The sequence below is a fragment of the Adiantum capillus-veneris genome, chromosome 25 (assembly GCF_014529385.1).
Source record: "Adiantum capillus-veneris isolate H3 chromosome 25, ASM1452938v2, whole genome shotgun sequence".
Lineage (NCBI taxonomy): Eukaryota > Viridiplantae > Streptophyta > Polypodiopsida > Polypodiales > Pteridaceae > Adiantum > Adiantum capillus-veneris.
Genome location: NC_140955.1, coordinates 137787587 through 137809673, shown reverse-complemented (window position 1 = coordinate 137809673; position 22087 = coordinate 137787587).

Below are 22087 nucleotides of genomic sequence, written 5' to 3'. Positions count from 1 at the left end.
GAAACTAATGCTATCTAGCTATGGATAAACTAACGTCGTCTAATCAGACATCTCATCGCGTCCAAGTGGCATATCTGTTCGATTCTGCAAAAAAAAAACAATAAGACAGCTTTTTGTAAGTATAAACATATAGCGACGTATAAACAATAAGACAGCTTTTTTGTAAGTATAAACATATAGCGACGTTTATAAAACAATACAACAAATAGAAAAGAATAAACCCTAATACTAACCATGCCGCCATGAGAACTCAAAATGTCTATAAGGGCGTTTAAGCCCTTCCTTCCTGCGTACTCACGCTCGTACGGTGTGGACGTTTATAAAACAATACAACAAATAGAAAAGAATAAACCCTAATACTAACCATGCCGCCGTGAGAACTCAAAATGTCTATAAGGGCGTTTAAGCCCTTCCTGCCTGCGTACTCACTCTCGTACGGTGTGGGATCACGTCCTGTCATCGACCACTATCAAAACATACAAAGAATCCATTATGTTAGAATTTAAAAACCCATAAACCCTAAACTATCAAGCATAGAGAGCAATGCGAAAACACTTACAAAATCGGCCTCAAATGATGCCCACCCGCCACTCCCCAAGTGATGCGAGCTCCCTGCCTCTACTCACGCTCTGGCTGCCTCCTTTTGTTGCGTCCACTTGTCGGGATTCTTGCGCGTTGCTTTCTTCGCATTCCTCCAATCTTCTTTGGCCAGCCAATCTGGTCTGTTCCATCCATGCTTGATTGCTTTTTGCACTTCGGAATGCTTGTGCTTGCAGTATTCGCGCATTCGAACCTTCATCACGTCTTCATTGAAGCGGTCCTCCTGTGTTGGAACGGGAAACTCGTCATGAAGCATGCTGATGACTCTGCCTTTTAAATCATTCGGTACTTCACTCCATGTGTTTAATATGTAGTGTCTAAACACCTGAGAGCAAAGACCGCGCATGCATGAAATCACCTTCTTGCCTTCATCATCCAAGATGATGCCGCCATTGAAGTCGATGGAGTAAGGCAAGCCCTCTTGCCAACGATGCGTGAACCTGGGTGTCTCGGCAGGGGTCTCTAGCGGCGTGTCAACGGGGGTACGGATGTCAGGTGTCTCCACTGGAGTCTGAGCCCCAAGCGAGGAGTGTCCACTGGAGTGACTCCTGGAGGAGTAGCTAGTGGTGTGTAGCTCCTAGGAATGGCAGTCAGCTGCGCAAAACCTGGTGTTGATGGCGATGCCGTGGCTGGTATCGAGACGGGCAAATAAGAGGAGGGTAAAGAGCCTCGTCGAACACGAGGTGGTGTCAAAGCATTGGTGGCGTCATCCCCACAACAACCGCCACAGCCACCACTACAGCGTTGGTGCCTAGACAAGTGTGAAGATCGTCTCGTCGACACCGAAGCTTCGGAGCGTGCTGAATGCTCCAAAACAGAGGGAGATGCGGATGGAGTAGGAACGCGTGATGGTGCACCAGAGCGTCATCGCTCCACGTACCACTGTCTCTGTTGGGGTGACAAAGAAGAAAGAAACTCCTCATCATCCATACCTGCATTAAACACACGAACATTTGAATGAATGGAGTAGAAAACATGGACAAGTAGATAGAGAGAGAGAGAGAGAGAGAGAGAGAGAGAGAGGAGGAGGTGCTCGTCGTCCTTGCTTGTGAGAACATACCTAGAGCATACGTACCTGGAGTGGACGCAAAGACCATTAAATACAATGACGCATATAAATACAATGACGCAATGACGCGTTCTTCTTCTATTCAACTTGAGTGATGGAAGAGGCAAGTCGATAAGTCGGAATTTTCAATCGAAAGAGAGAGAGAGAGAGAGAGAGAGAGAGAGAGAGAGAGAGAGAGAGAGAGAGAGAGAGAGAGAGAGCACACAATCAAATCTTGCAGTCAAAAAACCAGGTGGTGGAGCTGCATGTGGCCATGGATTGACCAGGATGTGAGCGCAAAATCAAAAGAGTGTTATACAACATGGAAGGTACTTAGAGAGCCAGAGTTTTTACAAAACGGATCAAAATTGTTCAAAACGGAGAATCGTACAAGAATCCGAACTATCTCTTTCTTTTTTGACGTAGAACTTGAAGGTGCTTGTAGCTTTGGAATGTTCAAAGGCTAGCAGCAACAGAACGCGTTCTTCTTCTATTCAACTTGAGTGATGGAAGAGGCAAGTCAATAACTCAAAATTTTCAATCGAAAGAGAGGGAGAGAGAGAGAGAGAGAGAAAGAGAGAGCACACACAATCAAATCTTGTAGTTGGAAAACCAGGTGCTGGAGCTGCATGTGGCCATGGATTGCCCAGGATGTGAGCGCAAAATCAAAAGAGCGTTATACAACATGGAAGGTACTTAGAGAGCCAAAGTTTTTACAAAACGGAGCAAAATTGTTCAAATACAATATTTAAGAGATCTCTCTCTCATTCTCGCATAGCTCAACATAACTTCCTATATCTATATAGAGCTCTCCGTTTAAACAGATGTCCTCCATTTCATTTTGTAGATCCTCTACATGCACCCCATAGAGAGTATCAGCTTGATGTTCGTCTGGCACCACCTCAACGAATTCTGACTGAGCATCTTCTCCAATCTCCTCCATTGATGCCGCTGTGATTGCACATGGTAGCCTTCATACGTCCGTGCACTACGAGGGGCTACCTCTATGACGTACCACCAGTTTGATGCAGACTTTGTAGGATGAAATATCACCTGCCAGAGCCACATAATTTACATGAGAGCTTTCAAGCACATAAATTCTAAAATGGGATGTTAACTATTTACATACTTACTTGTTCACAATGCTCGGGTAGTACGAAAGTGTCTCTTAGGTCAGTCCATTTCTTAGTTGAATCCACCTCAAGAAAAACAGACTCTCCTCTACGCACAGTAGCGTTGCGACCCTCCATGATTATCTTGAACCATTGCACGTCGAAGAAGTCGACAAAAAATCCTCTATAATCGATCCTCAAAATCTCTTGTAGCGTGCCGAAGTAAGTGAGCTCTACCACCACAGGATCTGCATCAGAGGACCGTCGTCGACTAGACTGTTCAAATTTTGCCATGATTCCACAATCTTGAGTAAAATGCTTTTTGTCGATCCGTTCCACCCTAAATGTCGACCTTTCCACCATGCTACTGTGTATGAGTTATACTACAACCAACAAAGATTATGAGTGGTCGTTCAAACATCTAGAAAGTCACTAGTCGTACATTGCAAACTTACCTTGGTCGCGCAACCCCGAGAGTACTCCCACTCTTCCTCAGTCACTTCTTCACCGCACTGTTGTGCGCTTTTCAATTGGTTGTGCAACCATCTTAAGCTCATGAATGTTGGTAGGCTCTCTAGACCCGTGGGATAGTGCATCGGTGGTCTTCTTCCTCGTCTCCACTCGATTCGTGCCCTTTGTCGCTCTTGCTTTGCATCCTCATATTGTGAAATCCACTTTTGCATCACTGGATTGTGAAGCATACATTGGTTGATTTTAGCCTCTAGATCTTCCATCATCTTCTTCTCAACACCGAGATTGCACATGACAATCCCATATATGCGCTCATCATCTATGGTTCGCCGTAGCATGTCCCGGGCTTTATCAAATCTATCTAGCTACTCTCCAATGTACACAAGGGACTCTGATACCAGCCAACCTTCTGCCATACTACCCTCTAGATGTGCCTTCTGATGCACATATCCCTGGAGCGTTTTCATGAAACGTTCTAAAAAGAACATCTATCTGGAATGTACTGTGCCAGCTATTTCCACCTCATCAACTATGTGAACAAGAAGATGCACCTGAATGGTTAGCATGGTAGTAGAAAAATGTTTCTCAAACATACACACAACCTCCGCAGCGTTTAGTTTGGCGAATGGTATGGAGTCTACGTTGATCTCCTTTTGTGAGATCCATTGCACCAACTTCGCAAGTTTGTAGATTGTGTTACGGACGTCAAGAGACAAACATCCCTCAATGGAAACTGGTAAAATAAACTGCAAAACACGTGCAGCAATGATATTAAAGTCCACACACGCATTTGTTACACAATTCCCACTATGATATATTCCACTATGAACATACCTGACACATTTTATACAAGTCGTGTGACTTCAAATCGGTAAGCTTTCCTTCTTTAGTAAAACATGTTTGGAGCAAGTGCATTACGCCAGTGGGGGTCCGCAAAGATCGAATGGTCTCTTTTACTTTGTGTTCTTGGGCTCCTGTGAAAATCCATGGTGCTTTAGGGAGTTTTATCGATCCATCAGACACTGTTTGCGGCCAATATTGCTCCATACAATCGACATTTCTAAGGTCAACTCTAGCTCCCAAAGTATCTTTCTTGCCGGTCAGATGGTCCCATAGTAGATTACCCACATTCTTGAATATGTGCATTGGATCGAGCAAGTGATTGATCATGAGTCGGGGCCAGTATGGTAACTTGTAGAGATAGTCTCTTCATCCCTTGGGGCAATCCGTTATCACACATCTCCTTCTGCTCTAACCATGCTTGTGCAGATATCCTCGGTGGCTCTCTTCCCAAAAAGCCATCGCGTAACACATGATTCTCTGGAAGATACGCTTGATGACCTTCGTAGATTTGCTTCTTCAATGAGGGCGCCCTACGTGCATTCAGTCTAGGTCCACATGTGACACATGCTCTGTATCCGCTTCTTTGAAGCCATGCATGTATACATATGATAATAGATCAGCTTGAGAAAAACCAAGATTTACAGTGTCTGAGTGAGGAGTTTAAATAGATCACCTAAGCATTCTATTAGTCCAGGATAGTCATGCATGGTCCACATTAGAATGCCTCTGATCAAAGCATTTCGTTGACCTGTGTGTCGGCTCATATCCACCACTTCTATGCCAATCCACAATTGTTGTAGCTCTTCTAATAGTGGACGAAGATACACATCCATATTCTTCACTTTATATCGCCTCGCCACAATCAAGCTTAGCCATAGGTGCCCCTTCTTCGTAGTCAACCACGGGGGAATGTTGTAGTTGAAGATGAAAACAGGCCATACACTATAAGATGTTGATCTTTGACCAAATGGATTTACGCCATCCATAGCCAGGCCTAAGCGCAAATTTTGAGCTTTCCTGGAAAAATCCGACCATGTTCCATCTATATGTTTCCAAGTTGCACAATCTGCAAGAATCCGTAGCACACCATCGGAAGATTTATTCTCCTCATGCCATGATGCTAGGGCGGCCATGGACTTACATTCGAAGAAATGCTTGATGCGAGGAAGTAGAGGAAAATGTCGCAAAACCTTTTGTGGAATTTTTGTTCCGTGGAGATCTACTCGATATCTCTCGGAATCACATTTCAGACACTTCTCCATGTCTATGTATTCCCCTCTGAAAAGAATGCAGTCATTAGGACGAGCGTGGATCGAATTGTAATCCATCCCCAAGTTTCGCAAAATCTTTCTTGCTTCCTCTCAGGAATCTGGCATCACATTATTAGCTGGTAGTATGTGCTCTTTGAGCAATCTACACAACATAAAAATACGGTACAATTATGTAAAAATCTATCAGATCATTATACATTTAGAGTTTTATTAAAGTAAACTAATTGTAATAGATCACCTAAAAAGCGTTGTGACGCTAGTGTCACTCCATCCAAACTTTGTTTGCATGTTGAGAAGAACCAGGAGCGCTTTCAATCTAGACACACGTGCTCCATTATACAATGGCGTATCGGCTTCACTTTTCATATCATCATAGATAAGCCTTTCTGAATCCATGATCCTCTCGATCATTCATCAATCTCGAGCTCAAGCATTGCCTCGTTGGGAATGTGGTCTACATGATCATCCCCCAAGCTCTTAGAGGCTACATCTTGTGGCCTCACATATGCTGGTTGACCAAAGCACCTGCGAACACGTCTATTGGGTTGCAAGATTGCTGCCTGTTGGCCAGCGTCAGAGTCCGACGAGTTATAATTGGCAACAACTCGATCTATAATATATGGATCGAACTCGCTAAATTCGCAAACGTGCTGCAAAGAAACGCGTCTTGTCCGTCGCACAGCATGCTTGCAATGATTACAAGGACATAGGTGTTTCGGTTGGACGGCCCCACATCCTCGTCACTACTCATAATGAGGGTAAAAATCTTATAACCTAGACAACAAATTTAATCTTCTATTGGCATTCTTCATCTTATCTCTCTCTCTCTCTCTCTCTCTCTCTCTCTCTCTCTCTCTCTCTCTCTCTCTCTCTCTCTCTCTCTCTCTCTCTCTCTCTCTCTCTCTCTCTCTCTCTCTCTCTCTCTCTTTGTTCACACTGTAAACTACCTCACATTCTCTAGTCATGTCCAATCCCCGCACACCTCGGTCTAGAGGCGCACGGAGATCAGAACCACCGGGTTATAATCTCATCTTTATTGGTCATTGCCTATATTTGTGGGTACAAGAAATCTACACAACCACGTCTATATGATACTGCATGTAGTGGAAAAAACCCCTTTGCCTCTTCGCTAGCTGTAGCATTTCACAGCATCTTAACATCTTTTCACACTAGATCTTTTCACCGTTCGTCTAACTCTAATTTTTTTACCATTCTCGAAGTTAGACTCTAATATAAAAACTCAATCCAAAATCTTATCTTAAATCTAACCTAATTGAACATGTGGTGATTCACTCCATTGAAGGGTAAAAGACATACCAAACTCTTCTTCTCAGCTTTTAGAGCTGCAATGCGAGATCTAGAGTGCTCCTCCTCTGACAATCTGCAAGCTTTCTCCAGTTTGCCCATCAGGGAGGTGGTCTCTCCCAGCAGAATTAATCTGAGAACAAAGCGTCGGCGGCTCTCTAAGTTGCGCCTACACGAAAATCTAAATCTAAACTTATCTTAAACGATAAAAAGAAGAAAATGGTATAACCTTTCTATCACCCAAGTGTGGTAGATTGGTTATGCCATTTTCCTCTTCAATAATAGGTAAATAACATAAATAAACCTAAATCTAATCTAATATAACGTAAATCTAAATCTAACGTAAATAAACCTAAATAAACCTAAATCTAATCTAATATAACGTAAATCTAAATCTAACGTAAATAAACCTAAATCTAATCTAATATAACGTAAATCTAAATCTAACGTAAATAAACCTAAATCTAATCAAACGTAAATCTAACTGAAAATAAACCTAAATCTAATCTAATTTAACTTAAATAAACCTAAATCTAATTTAACGTAAGTCTACATCTAACCTAATCTTTAATGTCTTTTGGGATAGTTTCCTATGACGTTAAAACTCTCTTCTTCTTTTGTGTGTGTGTGTGTGTGTGTGTGTGCCAATAAAAAGAGAAAAATGGTATAACCTTTCTATCACCCAGGTGTGGTAGATTGGTTCTGCCATCTCCCTCTTGAATAACAGGTCTTGAGTTCAACTCCTCCTCGGCTAGATCTTTAGGTCTTTTTAATTAGTTTCCTATGGCGTTAAATTAAACTCTCTTCTTCTCGGGTGTGTGTGTGTGGGTGTGTGTGCACGCCAATAAAAAAAGGAGGAAAATGGTATAACTTTTCTATCACCAAAGTGTGATAGATTGGTTATGCCATTTCCCTCATGAATAACAGGTCTTGAGTTCAACTCCTGTTGACTAGATCTTTAAGGTCTCTTGGGATAGTTTCCTACGATGTTAAGACTCTCTTCTTCTTCTTCTTCTTCTTCTTCTTCTTCTCTCTCTCTCTCTCTCTCTCTCTCTCTCTCTCTCTCTCTCTCTCTCTCTCTCTCTCTCTCCATGTGTGTGCATTCTTTGTTTATGCATGTGTTTGTGCGTTTTTGGTTTATGCATGCTCTCTCTCTCTTTTCATCTCTCAATGTGTGTGTGCATTCTTTGTTTATGCATGTGTGTGTGCGTTTTTTGTTTATGCTTGTGCTCTCTCTCTCTCTCTCTCTCTCTCTCTCTCTCTCTCTCTCTCTCTCTCTCTCTCAAAAACACAATGTGTGTGTGTGTGAGAGAGAGAGAAAGAGAGGGAGAGAGAAAGAGGGGAAGGGAACATGAGAGTGAGGAGAGGGAAGGAGCATACCTGGCTCTCCTTCCTCTCCTCGTGTGTGTGTGTGTGTGTGTGTGTGTGTGTGTGTGTGTGTGTGTGTGTGTGTGTGTGTGTGTGTGTGTGTGTGTGTGTGTGTGTGTGGAAGAAAGAGAGAGAGAGAGAGGGAGAGCACGTTACCTTGCTTGCTTGAGCGTGCGCCGAAAACTCAAATCTGATATCTGAGTTTTCGGACGCTCTCGATTATTCTTTTTAGCCCTGACGGCGTCGTTATAGGTGTCACTATGAGCGTTAGTAAGTTACTTGTAGTTTAGCGACTCCCATAGCGACACCTATAACGACACCGTGGTTTTTCACATTTGAGCGTCGCACTCCGAGCGTCGCTACTATTAAGTACCTCTTGTAGTGTCAAAAATTGGTCTGTGATTGAAATACCATTTCACGGACTCATGTGTCTCATGTGGGAGATGAAAAGTTGTCAGCAACCAAATATTCTTCTTTGATTGAAGTCCCAAATATGTGTTCCCCTTCTCGTTAGCATTTAGCTCAACATTGATGTCCACCAAGGCCCTGTTCATTAATGTAATGCTTACCCTTTCGAGCCGTTGACCTTTGAAAAGATGCCAGCCACCAAATATTCTTCATTGACTAAACTCCTAAACATGTGTTTCCCTTCTCTTTAGCATTTAGCTCAACATCGATGCCCACCAAGGTCCTGTTCATCACTGTAATGCTTACCCTTTCGATCCCTTGACCTTTGAAAATCTGGCTCTCATCAAGATTCATAAGAAAGATAACTTTACCATCACACTCTTCATGTGTCACCCCATAGAATCTAATCATTGACTCTTGGAGTCTCAACAAGTCAAAATACACATTGTTGAACTCCTTGTAGTGGAAGGGTTTGTTGTCTTCCAAGGGCATGGCATCCTCCACATATTGAAATCCCCCTAACAAACTTGCAACATCATTATTGGCACATTTTTTTGCAACATTGACACTGTAAGGTGTTGGTAGCAACCTAAACAGTCCCTTTGCCTTGTGTCCTAGCGTGACAATTCTATACAAGGATTGGTAAGCCTTGAAACTTATTCGTGCACTGTCGCACACCTCCATCATCTTCTGAGGTGACACAATGTTCTTCAATTCATTGAAATACTTTTGGCGCTAAAAATTGGCAATGCTAGCATTGGATCAATCATTCAATAGCTCCACCAAGTCCTTTGGCTTGATGATATGCTGTAGTAGAGAACGTCCTATCATTTGAGCATCGGAATCAATTCCCATCATCATTTGAGCCAAATTCTTGCAAATTGAAAAAAAGATACAACAGCTTGCAAAAAAAGTAGTAAATCAAATGCATGCATTCTTGCCCTTGCTTAGTGTGATAGATATGTTTCTTTCAAGATCCACCATGAAGATGGCATGGACATTGCTTGTCTCTTCCGCTTATGAATGTGGAAGCCAAGGGAAATGTGTGTGAGATTATTGATTCACCGGTGCATATTCTACATAGTGTGTTGTAGTTAAACATAATCGTCCAATTGATGCTCTTACTCCTTTTTTTGCTACTCTAATTTTTTAGTAAGCTTCGTTGTCTCATTGTTCAGCTGCTTCATCTTCTCATTGGCTTCCTCTCTGACTTGCTGAATGTCCTTTATGTACTTTTCCTGCAACAACAAATATGCAGCAAAGAGCTGCTTTCTTGCTTCTTCTTCATTGAAGAAAGCTAATACAAGCTCTAGCAACAAACAAACAGGCCATCTCTTCCATCTCCTAAAGACTTAGTAGCTCAGTGACATTCCAAAAGGGTTGTGATGCACTGATTAGAGGACACCTCCTTGGATAAATGTGTCAAATATGGACATCAACCTATAAGTTTATTGCCTTGACATAATGTTTTGTAGCTGATCTAAAGCATTGGTATTGGATGTGCCAAGTCACATAGTGGCGTACTCTTGCTCAAAATCAACATTTAATAGATCTCGTTTTAGCATGTTAGTAATGTCTTGCAATGGAAGGGGATTGAATGATATTTGTGTTAGCTTATCAAGGAAACTAGAGAAAGAAGGTATAATTGTGACTGTTACAAGCAAAATATGTTGGCTATGGAGGGAATAAAGGGAGAGTACTTGGAGATATTAGAAAAATATTATGTTGTGGAGGGAAGAAATGGAGGGAATGTTGCTTATCTCCTTTGAATTCAAATGGTTGATCATGTGGGTTTTAGAGAGAAAAATGCTATTGCACACAGAGGTAATGGAGTATCCCATTGCTCTCACCTAGACTTTGAGTGGGAGAACCATTGGGGGGGGGGGAACAATAAAGTAAAGTAGGCAACAAAGAATGTCCCTTCAATGATTGGGAGAGAAAAGTGACGAGAGAGAGAGAGAGAGAGAGAGAGAGAGAGAGAGAGAGAGAGAGAGAGAGAGAGAGAGAGAGAGTTGGCTCACATTCTAGAGAGAAAATGCAGTAAGAGAATGTGAAAAATCTATTTTTCTAGCAGGGGAGGGCTGAAAAGTGCTTCCTTTAAGACCTCTAAGTGAAAGCCTAGAGGACAGGAGTGGGAAAAAGACATTTTAAAATTCAAAAATATATATTATATGTCTTGCATCCATCCCCTGTTCAAGATCTTGCATCTATGTATCTTTAGAGAGAGAGAGAGAGAGAGAGAAAGAAGAAGAAGAAGAAGCAGAAGAGAATTTTAACGTCGTCGAAAACTATCCCAAGAGACTTTAAAGGTCTATCCAACAAGGAAAGTTGAAATCAAGACCTCTTATTCAAGTGGGAAATGGCATAACACACACACACACACACACACAATATATATATATATATATAGATAGATAGATAGATAGATAGAGAGGGAGAGAGAGAGAGAGAGAGAGAGAGAGAGAGAGAGAGAGAGAGTGAGAGAGAGAGAATATATAGAGAGAAGATAGAACAAAGGAGTTAGAAAAAGAGTTAGAGAGATTAAGAGAGGGCTAGAGAAGAGAGCGAGAGAGAGAGAGAGAGAGAGAAAATAGAACGAAGAAGATAGAAAAAGAGTTAGAGGGGATTAAGAGAGGGCTAGAGAGAGAGAGAGAGAGAGAGAGAGAGAGAGAGAGAGGAGATAGAAAGCTAGAGAGAAAAAGAGTTAGAGAGAGAAGGGAGAAGTAGAGACAAAAAGTGAGGGCTAGAGAAAGAGATAGGAGATGGAAAGGTAGAGAGAAAAAGAGAGAGCAAAGAGAGCTAGAGAGAGAGAGAGAGGAGTAGAGAGAGAAAGAGAGTCAGAGAGATAGAACTAAAGATAGAGAAGATAGAAAGGTAGAGAGAGAATGCAAAACTAAAGAGAGAAACAGAGCTGGAAAGACATAAAAAGAAAATAGAAACTTAGAGAGAAAGAGATCTAAAGAAAGTTGGATAGATTTTGCAAGTCAAATATGACCTATGGGACCAAAGTTACATATGATATAGTATGTGTGTGGATGATGAGTGACTCTTGATGCTCCAAAATTGTGGTGATGAGGTCGCAATGGAGAGCCCACATTGTGGTTGGGAGATGAAACTGTGTAGGTCTAAGTCATGGCTAAAAATGTGAGAAAAGCAAGTTCAGATGTGACCAAAAGTTGAGCACTCTAGTAGTGTGTGGTACTCAAACTTGCAAACTTGCACTGAGCATAATGTGCACGGTTGATTTGACTCTTCTTCATTGCCTCAATGCCATGTCTCACATGGAAGGGAGTGGGCGCTAAGCAGAATGGCTGCGATAGTACGTATCGTTGACAAGGGGATAGGCTCAAGCATGTAAGCGTCAGTACTGTTTCCCCTTTCAGTGCAGAACATGGTTTTTTAGTTGGGAACATTATGGGTGGTGTAATGTATGAAGTGTGACCCACCAGATTCCTCCCAAGCCATAATACATTGACATTATAGAAAAGCTTCATTCACTTGCGAGTCAATTGAGGCATCATGTATCAAGTGTAATGCATCCCATCTCCAAAACCACTTCTTTATGTCTTGCATCCATCCTGTACTCAAGATCTTGCTTTTATGCATCTTTTGAACTCTTTTGCTTGCTTCCCATGAAATTGTAGGAAGTCGATGTGAGGGGTTTTGATGCATCTTTATCATGTACTCCAAGCCCTTTCCATGCCCAGAACCTCAATTGGAAGAGATCGCGACTCAAGAAGTAGGATCATATATGGTGTTTGTGTCTTAACTTGGAGAAATCTTGTAAGAAAAGGCTTTTGGACATTCTCAAACTCTTTCCAAGTAGACTTTGAGATGCTCCCACCCCACACTTCAACTCCATAAAGAAGAACCGGTGTCTCCAATGTGTCAAAAAGCTACTTCTTGAGAACCCAACACTTGATGTTTCCCGCATTACACATGTTCTCAAATGCATTGTATGCTCTCTTTCCCGCTTCCAAATGACACATAGCACATTCATGGCACTTGTGATTGGCCGGAACCTCAAGGACCAAGGCCAAGGTACTTAAAGCTCTCAATAACTTCAAGTGTCTCAATGTTGTACACAATGCATGGCTTCTCCTTATGGTTGGTTTTCACAAGCATAACCTTTTTTTTGGAATTATGCACAATCAACCCACTATGCAAGCAAAATTTCTCAAAGACAACCATAAGATTTTGTGCATTCTCTAAAGTGTGTGTTAGAAGAACGATATCATCCGCATACAACAAAAGCATGATTACTGCATTGCAAATAGTGACATCTTCAATGCCTTCTTGCTGCATAAAATCAAGTACCATTTGTTCCAATTAATCAATGTATAGACCAAAAAGGATTGGTAACAACAGACATCCTTGTTTAACCCCAATAGTGCTTGCAAAAAATTCTGAAATTCCTCTTCTCATGCGCAATGGGCACATCACCTTCTCATAGATTCGAGAAACCGCAAGCATAAACTCACTTGGGACTTGGAGTTCTTCCATCCTTCTCCACAAATTGTTATGTGGAATCATATCAAAGGCTTTCTTAAATTCCACAAAATAACAATACAATCCCTTGCCTTTCAACCATCGTTTCTCCATGAAAACACGAAGAGTGACAAGATGATCAATGGAGCTATGGCATTGACAAAAATCTGTATGTCCTTTTGAATGCTTGTCATTCTCTTCAGCCCAATCACTCAATTCCATCTCCATTATGCACCCAAACAAATTTTCCATAAGAGACCCAATCATTACAGTTCGATAGTTGTTCACATTCTTTACATTCCCTCATTTATGCAAAGGCTTGACCCAATTAGTACTCCAATCATAATGCATACCATGTTGAAGTGTAAGATTGAACATATCACACATCCACTCATGTGTAAAATCTCCCGTCCATTTAATCATCTTTGGCTTGATACCTTGAAGATCTCTCGCTTTGCAAGTTACCAACTTTTTAAGCCCACCGCATACATCCTCAATAGTAAAAAAAGAGGGCATACATTGGAGTGAACCATAAAATGGAATTTTTAAAGCATTTGGTTGCTCATATAGTTTCCTACAATGTGTACACATATCCACAAGACTTAAGTTACCAAAATTCTCAACCTGCTTGACCCTAAAGTTTCTCCAAAATCTTCCACATGCACGTGCCTTTTTTTGTAATTGAAAAAAAAAATTACTTCTCATCTTCTTCTCTTATTTTGAATCAATGCCTTTTATGTATGCAAATGACTTTGATAGTTTTTTTTGTCCATAGTTGCATCAAGATTTATCAAGGACTTTCAAGCATCTTGACATTCTTTATCAAACCACCTTTTGTGTGAGTGTTTGTTGTTACCATGGACATGCTTTATGGCAAAGCATTTGTGGGCACAAGAACAAATAACTTTCTTGAAAGCTTCCCATTTAGTTTCCAATGGTACGTCATATTGAAGCTTTGTCATCCATAACTTTTGCTCAACCGTTGCAGTGTACATTGGTCCCACTTGAAATCCATATGTAGTAATAACTTCTCTTCCCTTATCCCCAAAGACAATAATATCACCTTCACCTTTGAAATAAGCAATGTACTCTTATAAATTAAAACATGGATGATCTCTATCCATGCAAGCACAAAAGGGGGAATCATGATGAGGAATGTAGCAACCAGATACAATAATGGGTACTCTTTTTGGTTTCATAATTTTCAACCATACATAGTGTTTGTACTTGTCATCTTTCACAATTGATACAAAATATTCCAATCCTTTCTTAACCATACATGCTACTCCTCCTTTCCCTCTTCATTGCTTGAGATTCTTTGATCACATCAATGAATGTACATTGTAACATTCCAAGCCATTAATCCTTTGTGTATTAGGCTCCCAAGTTTCAATGAGAAGTACAACATCAGCTTTGCTTGTTAGTTCATCAATCCCAACCCCCACATTCCATGGGAATCCATTGCGATTCTAAAAGCATGTTTTCAATTATAACTTGGCCTCATAGGTTGCGCATTTGTATTTGCTCGAGGGACTTGCCTCCTCATTGGGCACATTTTCTTCATGACAGATCTCCTTGTTTTTCTTATCTTTCTCCTCATATGACTTACGATATATATTTTGTTGCTTAATAGTGCAATCTTCACATACAAAACATTTTTTATCCCTCAGATAGATCCAACTATTATCAAGGATAATATTTCGTTTGGTCTCATTTGGCATGGTGCATACAATTGGCCGTTCTCTTGAGCAAGGAGCTCCTTGCTTACCCACTCTATAGGCTCCATACACCATAACTCCAGACATGCCAAAGTGGGTTTTGAAGAAATATTTGATAACAATGGCAAGAGAAGGAGGCATCTCTAACTTCTCTTTGGAAATTCCACGAATAAAAATTTTATTGGAACATCGCTCCCGTTCCTTCAACTCCTCCACATCCACATTCTAACATTCTTTGTTTGAGCCATAGCTTGTATGAGGGAGGAATTAGGAACCACATTACTACCACATACATCAGCCCAAGACTTGTTTGTGCATACATTTTTCATATCGCATACATCCCGCTCATGATGTCAAATTTCTCCTCTTTCAATGCATGGCCATGCTCTACTTTGCTCATGCGCTCCCTCAAAGCATTCAAGTCCACAAGAGAGCATTTACATTCCTTGACTTCCTCTTCAAGTTGTATCAAACATGTTGTTTGCATCTCAAGTGTTCTCTTGAGATTCTCATTCTCAACCACAAGAACCCTTAGCATGCCATTCTCCATTGCAAGTGTCCATAAGTCTTCACCTTGTTTGTTTACGGTCTCTTGCAACGTTACCAAGTATGCCATGATCATGGTTTCCAATGTTGCTATCTCCACACTTAGGAGATTTTAGATCATGTTCTACAATGGTTGTGGACTGGAATTGGTGCTGATCTCTTTAGATAACTGATTCCAGTGTTAGAAGTTTACAGCTACTAGTGATGTGTTAGTTCAAGCAGTAGAACTGGAAAAGGAGATAGAAACTGAACTGGAATACATCTACTGAAATGAGAAACAGACTGAAGTATGGTGAATGATTGTTCAGATTCAGATTCAGAGAGATTGAGTACAAAGTATGTATGGCTGTAGTACACTGGACTATTGTATTTAGGATTACAGATGAAAGATTACAGATAAAGATGATGTAGTTCAAGAATAGCTCGGGAACTAAGGATTATGAATCAAAAGCTAAGCAGAAGTACAGCCGACAAATGCCAACCCGATTACAATGTAATGGGTCCTATTTATATGCCTTGAGAGTTACTGTGGTAACTGCCTTGGTAATTACTGACTGATCTGTTGTTCGTCTCACAGGAGCCGGTTCCCACCCAGTGAGACTGTCTCCACCATCTACATCCTTCCCTTCTTTCTTGAATTTTGGCAAGATTCCAAAATTTTTGAGAAAAAAATCAACCGTCTGATTCTTTTGGAATTTTGCTCGTTGAGTGCTTGACACCCCTATAGTTGTAGTTCCAGGGGCATCCAGCCAAAAGACACCAAGTCGGACTGAAAAAATTCACCATATGATTCTTCTAATGCTGGGTTGTTGAGTGCTTGATACCCTGGTGATTGTAATTCCAAGGGTCGTCCAGCCAAGTGACACCAACCCCTGAGTGGAAAGATCCAGCGTCTGCTGTAGAAACTGCTGGAAAAATCCACCGTCTGATTCGAAGATCGGTGAAAAAATCCTTGACCGAATTCTGAGATGGAACTACCCAGTATCCTTCCACTGAACCCACTTCCGTTTACCCTTTGGCCTGGATGGCGTCTGAGCAGTCCCAGTGCCAGCATTCTCCTTCTGAATGAGCTTGTAAATGGCCTCCTGCTCAAGCTTTCTGTGGTCATCTCGATTTCATAAGGCGTGAGAGGATGATAATTTTTGGTGTCGGGATCATAGAGCGTGCGTCCGCCTTTGGTGAGCGGAGTTCTGGCTAGTTTGTGACAATGTGAGGCTGTATGGATCCATCCTTCGGGAAGAGGCTAATTGGTTTCGATCTGAGCTTTGAAAAGAATCTCAGCCATCTCCATGTACTGTGGTCCTAGGCCTGGTTTAGCCGTAATGTCCTTTTCACGCACTTTAGAGGACTCAACATTGAGTTGCAACAGTTGGTTGGTGATCTTAGTGAGGCCTCTGAGCTGAATTTTCCATTGGCCCATACACAGTTTGATCCTCTGCACCTCATCTCTCAGCTACCGGAGATCATTCAGTTGGAGAGCATCATTGAACAGTGTTTGCCACGTTTTCCATTCCACAGTCGATCGCTCATACCAATCCTGAAGATCATAAGTAATCTTGAAATATGTGAGCTGATCGACTGGTCCTAGATGTTGAGGGTAAAGTGCTGGAAAAAATCTTGGCAATTCTGCCTCTCTTGCTGGTAAAGTATACAAAAGAACTAGCGAATCAGGCACAAATTCCAAGAAGTTAAGGACAACCTGGTTCTCTTGCTGCATCATCTTTCTAGTTACTTTAACTAGCTAAAACAATTGCCGGAGAGCAGTTGCTTGTTTCCCCACTGACATTCGAGTTTGAGGTCCCTTGCTGGTGGCAGTCTGGTCTTTAAGAATAGTTCACACCCTTTGATCCAGAACTCCCCTAGCAATCTGCATTTTCACTAAGACCTCTTTCAATTGATTCCTGACATCCTCATGCATTTATATGTCGGCTTGTTCCCCAGCAAAAGCTCTAATTCCATGGCCAGAGAGAAACAATCTACAGTAAACTGCCGTTGCCAATGTGGATTGGTTATTCTCTCTTCAGCAGTTAGTATCCATAAAGGCACCCTTTCTAACAGTTGTATAGTACTAGGATGCACAGGCAATTGGCAGGCCTCTTGATCATGGAAAGTAGCTAATTTTCAATGCTCAACCATTTCCCTGGCGCCAACATACAGTCGTTGAAAGCACTCCTGATCAGAGATAAGATCATCATCCTCCAGATACCGCATGGTTATAGGAGCCTGCTGATGTCTCAATCTCTTGTTCAACGTGATGAGCTGTAATGAATGTTGCTCATCACCTGTTGGTCCCTCAGTCACAGCTTTTCCTTTCCCTTTAACATCCTGACTGTGTTGTGATTGGTGTGCTAGTGGATTCCCAGTGTTGCTGGGTTGTTGCTCTCCTAACTGCTGATTACTCGATCGCTATCCTTCATGCTGGTGTGGCTGGTCTGCCTGTGACTGATTTCCTCTAGTTGGCCCTGTACCACTAGTACCAGGTTCTTAAGGTGGAGATGGATGAGAGGCATCATCATCATCATCATTATGCCCTTCGTGCGGTTCGTCCTCCTTCTCTGCTTCTTCTTCCTCCTTATCCTCGTCTTCCTCAATGGTGTTCTGCTAGTCAATGTAATCAAGGATAGCTTGATTTGTCAGAGCACTGTTATATTCAGTAAATTTATCCTGCAAATCACTTTGCATCATCTCCATAAGAGACTTCAAGTTATCTATGTTGAAAACAGCATTGCCTGCTGGATTCAAGATCTCAACCAAATTATTATAGATATATCTTTCTGCTAATGTGGCCTTCAGAGCATTGTGGCGGATCAATAAAGAGTTGAACTCAACTCTCTTCATTCTCAGCATGGTTTCAAACCGATCAGCAGCTCGTTCAGCTTCTGCCTTTTCTTCCCGCATGGTATACATTTCAGACTCTACCTTGGCTAGCTTACTTTGTAACTGCTGAATAGTCCTATCTGAGTGAGCCTCAAGGATGTTGTGGTGCAGGTTTTGGGCTACTCTCCCTTGCTCTAGCTTTTCAATCTGCTCCTCAACTTCCTTTATTTCAGTTTTTACTTTATTCAACTCATCTTCTGACCCTGCAGCATCCAGCATTTGTCCCATGCAATTGACAATAGTATTCCATGATAACTGAATGAGTACTGAACAACCATTAGTAACTGTTGTTGGGTCAGAGTCAGTTGGCTCATAGACTATGACAAGAGCTAGATAAGGTAACGCAACATAATCAGATTTTTGCAATAGGAGACGTCCCTTGAGCGGATGAGTCTGCAGCTGTTGTAACTTGTCTTTCTTTGTCAAGTGCAGGGCTTCTTCACTATATGGGATGGAAACTCTGCCAAGTGGATTTGGAGAAGCTTGGCCTTTGCCCTCATCAATCTGGTCTGGTGACTGCTCAGGACTGGCCCTTTCTGACTGATCTTGTCCAATACTGGTGGTTACTGAAATCTAGCCTGCTCACTGGTTGATTCCACCAGTGGTCTGGTCAGTATGTTGTTCAGTCTGGCTAACTGGAATCCTTTCAGTGGACACTGTTTTGATTTGACTTTCCAACTGCTTCAGTAGAGCAGTGCTTTTAGTCAGTGTCGTATTTGGCTTCTTTGAACTACCAGCTTCATCTTGTTTGGCCTTCCTTTTCTGTCCAGTGGGGGTTGACTGGCTTTCGGGCTCTTCTTCATCCGATGACAAGTCTATATTCCTGGATACTGGGAACGGCTCCTGGCTCCAAGCCATTCTCACCTGATCATGGGTAGTTGCCCAGTACAGAAACTGCCAAACATACCAAGCCTTGAATACACTTTGAGATTTCACCTTGGCAGTTTGCTAAAGCAGATTATGCGACAATATCTGGCAGAGGTTGATAAAGACTTTGGAATCCAGGCTTTCTGCTAAAATCATAGCAAAACGTTTCTTTGACACATATGTCGGATTATTCTTTCAGCTCATAGCTTCAACCACAAATCAGTAGGCAGTGGGAGCTTCCAGTCCTGATACTGGAATTCCTTGCGCACTGGCTTTCCTTTTCCTCTTGGCAGCATCATCTTCCTTCAGAGCTGCACTGACCTGCTCTGCAGTTGCCACAGATGGCTTGGGCCCGTTTGGCATGCGGAATGCAAAAGCAATACTTTCTGGTGTGACAGACACCTTCATGCCATAAACCACAGCACTGCCATCTTCAACATTAAAAGAGTCCAGGACTTGCCTTATGATGGTTGTGTCAAACTCAATCCTTGTGGCTTGCAAAACCACATGCAAATCCCACAATTGGAGTAGAGCCTTAGCTTGCTCAATAAACACATAGCACTAAATTTTGTTGTGCGGGATGAGTGGAAGGGTTGCCTTTGTAGCAGTAATAAGGGCTTGGGTTTCATCGATAGTCTCCTGCATCTTTTCTGACAGTTTCTTCCTACCCATGCACCGTGAAGATGATGAAGGAGGAGAAGAAGAAGATGACTTACTTGATTCTTTGAAACCGTATCCAGGTGTGGTTGGCAAAGACAGACGACAATCCATGGTCTCCTTAGAGGACGAGGTTTGCGGCTACAGTGAAGAAACTTCAGAGCTCAGTGATGGTGAGTGGACAACAGAAGGTAAGCGTTGCGCAGGAGATTTGCGAGGAAAAACGCCTACTCTCCTTATTGTTATACGTGTGCACGCCATAAAAGCTCCACCACTTACCGTTCCTAGACTTCTATGCACCGCAAATAACGTGGCAGACATGCATTGGACAAGAAGTTCACCTGTCTTTGAAATGATTACCACTGATATTCCATCTAACCATTGGTCCCCTAAAAACTGATAACTTTGTCCCCATTTTTCTGGTCCTGGTATAAGCCTAGCTTGGTCGTGCAGATACTGGTCTGAAACTGGTTCTGGAACTGGCTGCACATGAAAAAGTCCCAAGATAGCTGATTCTAGAATTTCTTGGTCTTCAGCGCCCAGATCCTTAGTACCCTATTCCTAGCAAGGCTCTCTGGCTTCTGAATAGTAGAGCTTGGTTTTAGCTCCATTATACACCCCTGGCAGCAGTAATCCAGATAGTTCTTTCAATCTTACCGTGCCGTTGGAGAAAACCCAGTCCACTTCGAATGGTCCTGCCCAGGCTATCTTTAGATTCGGCTTCTTAGGACCCAATTTGGACTTATATAGGAGTACCAGATCCCCTTTCTGAAACCCCCGGACCTTAATCCTTCGGTCATGCCAGTGTTTCCTTCTTTGCTGAACAATCTCCTGGTCCAGCATAGCCTGTTATCTAAGTTCATCTAACTGGGTAAGCTCCTCCAGTCGCTTCTTAAGATTATGATTAAAATCTAACCCATATTCTACAGCCATTCTGAGACTTGGACTAACAAACTTCATAGGGACAAAAGCTTCAGTGCCATACACCATTCTGAATGGTGTTAATCATGTAGTGACCTTATAAGCTGTCTTGTATGCCCATAAAGCAGTCTGAAGCTTCAAATTCCACTGGTCTGGCTTTTTCTACACAATCTTAGTGAAAACAGTCTTAATGGTCTTGTTACTTCTTTCGGCCTGTCCATTACATCTAGGATAATAAGGTGTGGATTTTCGATGCTTGACTGAAATCATATCCATAAGGATCTCCATAGTGTCATTGATAAAGTGTGTCCCTTGGTCCGACACAATCTCCACAGGACAGCCATAGTGGTAGACAATATTCTCAAATAAAAATCTTGCATTGGATTTGGCTGTGTTGTCAGGAAGATCCTTAGCTTCTACCCACTTGGTTACATAGCAGGTGGCTATCACTATATACCTATTCTTCCTGGGAGTAACCTTCTTGAATGGTCCCATGAAATCCAGACCCCATTTCATAAAAACACCCAGTGGCTGAACTGGTGTTAAGGGAGTCATGTCTGCAGCTGTGGGTCTAACCATTCTTTGACATATGTCACAGGTATTGCAAAAACTTCTGACATCGGATATCAAGGTTTGCCACCATAAACCAGCATGCAAAATCTTCTTGTAAGTAACATCAGTAGAAAAGTGTCCACCAGATTCTCCATTATGTGCCTCTGAGATAACTTGCATTCTCCCCTCCATATACACGCATCGGCGAACAATCCCATCGACACCTAATCTGTATAGTGAGGCCCCGATGATGGTAAACTTTAAGCTTTTGATAACCAAAGCCTTCTTTTGGTTTTGCTTCCAGTCATCTTGGAAACCACTTTGAGATAGAAACTGATATACTTCATATAATTCAGGATCGATTGATTCTGCCGCTTCCAGCTGAAATAATTCAGTATCCACTGGTTCGTCTCTTGAAGACGCTTCAGAACAGCCCTCCGTACTCCTAGAGAGAAAATCAGCGCCACAGTGGTTCTTGCCACGTTTATGGAAAATTTGGAATTCAAATTCTATAAGGAACATCATCCATCGTATAAGCCTGCCTTCAATAATGACTTTATTAATCAAGAATAATAGGATCTGATGATACACATACAAATGAAACAATTTTCCTAGCAAATAATGCCTGAATTTCGTAGCAGTGAAAACCATCCCTAGAGCTTCTCGTTCAGTGGTTGTATAACCGTGTTCAGCCTGGCTGAATCTGCGACGGGCAAAGTAGACATGATAGTCAGTCCTTCCATCTGGCTGGGCTAGTATCGCCCCCATTGCCAACCCCAAAGAATCCACATGTACATGGAAGATAACATCCCAATTTGGTTGCCGAAGGACTAGCTTACTGATAATGACACTTTTTAAGTTCTGGAAACTGTCCTCACACTCAGCAGTCCAATTGAACTTACTGGTTTTCTTTGTGAGCTCATACAGTGGTAAAGCTTGGGAGGCAAATTTATGCACAAGTCTTCTGTAAAAGTTAACATATCCCAAGAAAGAACTTAACTAAGATGCATTCATGGGCGCCTTGGCCTGCTGAAC